The sequence below is a fragment of the Pituophis catenifer genome, unplaced genomic scaffold, assembly GCF_029215685.1.
Source record: "Pituophis catenifer annectens isolate HBS135680 unplaced genomic scaffold, rPitCat1.0.hap2 SCAF_2, whole genome shotgun sequence".
NCBI classification, from domain to species: domain Eukaryota; kingdom Metazoa; phylum Chordata; class Lepidosauria; order Squamata; family Colubridae; genus Pituophis; species Pituophis catenifer.
Window position 1 is genome coordinate 18,778,438 of NW_027256882.1, and position 4,440 is coordinate 18,782,877.

Sequence of the window (4,440 nt, forward strand, 5' to 3'; positions counted from 1 at the left end):
CTTATGAGTCAAAGGCATTCCAACTGCTGGATGGCCAGGAAAGGAGGAGAGAAGTCATCAAGCAACCAGCCAGTATTCAGATTGGACAACTTTTACTTTTAATGTGGTGGAAAGCATTGGAATCTTCAGAGCTGGCTTTCCACCAGTTTGTGCGAAGATGATGTCTCCAAATAAAATTGTTCTTTGAGGAACCAACCTGCCTCGGAGTTTTGTTTGTGATGGGGGCATTACTTGGAACCCTGACACCCACTGATTCCATTTTTTTTTTCTCAATTCCATATCTCCAGATTTTACTAAGTAGAAAAAACTTTGCTTGCCATGTGATCTCCCAGAAGCAAAAGGGACGAACGAAATGGAGAATCTTCCTGTAGTTGTATCTCCTACAACCATTTAGAAATAGTGATTTCGTATTTGCCTAAGTGAAGCCCACAGACTACTTGGCTAATGTTCGTGTCAACTTCCATTTTCCTTGGATGGTGAGCCCTAACATATTTTCTTTGGTGTTCCTTGTTTTTCTGCTTAGTCTCTGCCTCAGTCCAAATGTGTAGAAAATTGTCATCCTGGATTCTTTAAGAGGGCTCGGGAAAGAGAGCTAACTTGCTGCTATGACTGCATTCCTTGTCCTGAGGGGACAATTTCTACTCAGGAAGGTGGGTGACTCTGTATTAGAGTTTGTTGCAGAAATTAAATCCAGAAAGCACATACAGGTAAACTGATTCAGCAGGATTCATTAACTTTTTTATATACATATAATACATGAAGATAAATGTACGATACCAATATAGATTCTTCTTCAACGTAGTTCACGTTACAACACAGTTACAAGCAAAACACAAGGCAGGAGAGAACAGTTAGTTTCATTTCAGCAGAGCAGACAAGCCCAGGCTTGTTTCATTTCAGAGCTGAGCACAGAGCTTAATACAAAGAGAGCCTCCTCTATACAGGGCTGGTAAGCTTCTGCACAGACTCAGTTGCCTAAGCCACGCCCAGACTTCAGACTTAAGTTTCTATTTCCAAATAAGCCTCATTGGCTGAGCCTGTTACCATGTCTATTTATTGGCTGATCTTGTTACCATGTCTCCATTCAGTCCCCATTGGCTGATATATTGCAGTCCATAAATATTCATACTCTGACACTCTGGAGGGCAGGATACTACATTGTTCCAGAGCATTTTGATCAAGGTGCATGTTAAATGATACATCTAAGCTTCGATGTTTTGTTTTTGTTCTTTATTTTCAACCTGCCCAATTTCTTCCATAATAGGGGGACTAAGAAATAGATCTTGAAGAATAAGGTAGGAAGAGATAGAAGGATATGGTGGATTATGCAAGATTACGCTTTCAAGGAATGGGTGGTACCATCATTTGTCCTGAAGGAGACAGTAGTAGACAGCAACCCTTTCTCAGTTACAAATTTTGTACACTGTCCAACATTTTTAGAACTGTTTCTTGAAAGAATGGTTGTTTCTTAGGTAAAGTATCCAGGCTGATTGCTGAGTTACAGCACCAAGACGGCACTGGTTGCTCCTACAGATGACCTTTGAAGAGTTCTAGATGGGGGTACTGCAACAAGCCTGGCCATACTGGATCTCTCAAAAGGCCTTTGAAGCCATCAACCAAGATATCCTTCTATCTTTTGGGGACTGAGAGTGGGAGAGATTGTTTTGCAATAGGCTCTCTTTCATAGCAGATGGTTTCAATTGGTGTTGTTGTCGGACAAGATTTGAGCCCTAAGATCTCTTCTATGGGGCATTCAAAGAGCTTTGAGTCTTTCTCTCTCTCTCTTTCTCTTTCTCTTACCCATGAAACTGATAGGTGAGTCATTTGTTACTATAGGTTGTTGTATCATCAGTACAATACTCATGGGCAGGCAGTTGGTGCTGTTGTACTGCTAGCCGAGCATCTGGAGGCCGTAGCTATGGATGGGGAGGAATCAAACTGAATTTACAAATGGTCCAGAATGCAATTGCAAGCACTGTATTGTGTTCTACTGCATTCAATTCTATTACATCTTTGTTTGAGTTCCATAGGTTCCCAGTTTCGTTCCAATTGCAATTAAGGTAAAGGTTCCCCTCGTACATATGTGCTAGTCGTTCCCGGCTCTAGGGGGTGGTGCTCATCTCCGTTTCAAAGCTGAAAAGCCAGCACTGTCCGAAGATGTCTCCATGGTCATGTGGCCAGCATGACTAAATGCCAAAGCGCACGGAACACTGTTACCTTCACACCAAAGGTGGTCCCTCTTTTTCTACTTGCATTTTTAATGTACTTTCGAACTGCTAGGTTGGCAGAAGCTGGGACAAGTAACGGGAGCTCATCCTGTTACGAGGCACTAGGGATTCGAACCACTGAACTGCCGACCTTTCGATCGACAAGCTCAACATCTTTGCCACTGAGCCACTGCATCCCCATGAATTTAATTTAATTGCAATTTAATTCACCTTTAAAGTTCTACTTTGTGTAGGATGAGGATATCACTGGGATTTCTCTACATGGGGATATTTGCTTGTTCCACCAGAGCAGATATAATAGACAATGATGCATTCCATAAAACATAGCCATCTTGTGGGTCCTTGGGAGTCATATTTTCCTGTTGCAATTCCTGCCCTATTGAACACCCTTCCACTTGAATTCCAATAGGTCCCCACCCTTCTAAAATTCTGGAGATGTAATCCTTCTCAAACATATTTGAATAAGAGGTTGGTGCAGGATGAGAATATGATGGGTTGCATCAGTGAAGGATGGTTGTGGGACTACATATTTCTCATTTGGGCTTTATGTTTCATATTTTTTTATAGTTATATATATTTAGGTTGGGGGGGAGAGATTTCTGGGCTGGAAGCTGCCCAAGGATTTTTGAAGATAGTCAGCCGGACAAATGTTATATACATATATGCAGGCTCCTATTTACCATTAACTATGACTTCTGTTCCTCAGTATCAGGTGTCATCCAAGCAAGAAATAAGAAAAGAAATAAGAATAAAAGAAATATTACTTTCTGTTTTTTCAGATGCTGAAAAATGCACCAAGTGCCCAGATGATCAATATCCAATGAAGAACCGAGTCCAATGTATCCCAAAAATAATAACTTTCCTGTCCTATAAGGAACATCTGGGTGTCATCTTGGTCTCCTTTGCCTTACTCTTGTTCCTAATGACAGGAATCATTTTAATAATATTCCTCAAATATCTAGAAACTCCCATTGTGAAAGCCAACAACAGGGATCTCTCCTATATTCTCCTAGTCTCCCTCCTGCTTTGCTTCTTGTCCTCCTTTCTCTTCATTGGCCAACCAAAGAAAGTCACCTGCCTTCTCTGACAAACAGTGTTCAGCATTGTCTTCTCAGTAGCCATGTCTTCTGTGTTGGCCAAAACAATCACAGTGGTGTTGGCCTTCCTTGCCACAAAACCAGGAAACTGAGTGAAGCAATGGTTGGGGAAGAGATTGGCCAACTACATCACCCTTTCTTGCTCTGCTGGCCAAATTTTCATCTGTGCTATGTGGCTAGGAATTTCTCCCCCATTCCCTGACTCTGATCTTTTTGCCCAGCCTGGAGAGATCATCCTTCAATGCAATGAAGGGCCTGTCACCATGTTTTACGTTGTCCTCAGATATATATGTTTCCTAACTACCATTTGCTTTATGGTTGCTTTCCTGGCCAGGAACCTTCCTGGGGCTTTCAATGAAGCCAAGCTGATCACCTTCAGCATGCTGGTCTTCTGCAGTGTCTGGGTCTCCTTCCTGCCCACCTATCTGAGCACTAAAGGAAAATCTATGGTGGTTGTGCAGGTCTTCTCCATCTTGGCCTCAAGTGCAGGTCTGCTTGCCTGCATTTTCTTCCCCAAGTGCTACATTATCCTTCTAAGACCAGATCTAAACACTAAGGAGCATATAATGATAAAATTAGGGAACTGATAGTGAAATTGTTTCTTAGGCTCATGGTGTTTAACTTTTCATTGCAGTTATTATTGGGCTTGCATGCTTTCTTTACATCACTTTGACAATTAAGGTTATTTAAAACTGAAGGAAATAAAAAAATTGTAGTGTGTAAGACTACTGAAATTAAATTCCAAATGATAAAATGGTAATCAAGTGGTATAATAAATAAATTAATAATTAAACCTGCCATGCAGCCAGGGAATTTCCTTTAAGGTTTTTATTTCTCTTTTAGAAGGGAAATATTTTATCCTGCCTTTTTAATATTTCCTAAAATATTTCATTCTTCTAGAAGGGGTGAGTGCTAAATTTCTACACCCACTGCTCTACATATTACACTGAGCCACCTTGAGAAATCTGGGAATTATATCAGAATGCTTTTTATAGACTATAGCTCGGCCTTTAATACCATCTTACCAGGCATTCTCATTGAAAAACTGACTGACCTGAATTTCCCTCCCCTCACTTGTAACTGGATCAAAGACTTCCTTACAGATCGTCCACAAA

General features: G+C 41.0%; 1 pseudogene; it reads left to right on the forward strand.

Annotated features, from left to right (window-relative positions):
- The first annotated feature begins 352 nt into the window (after positions 1 to 352).
- LOC139309947 (vomeronasal type-2 receptor 26-like) lies at positions 353 to 3,912 on the forward strand (annotated as a pseudogene).
- Positions 3,913 to 4,440: the final 528 nt, after the last annotated feature.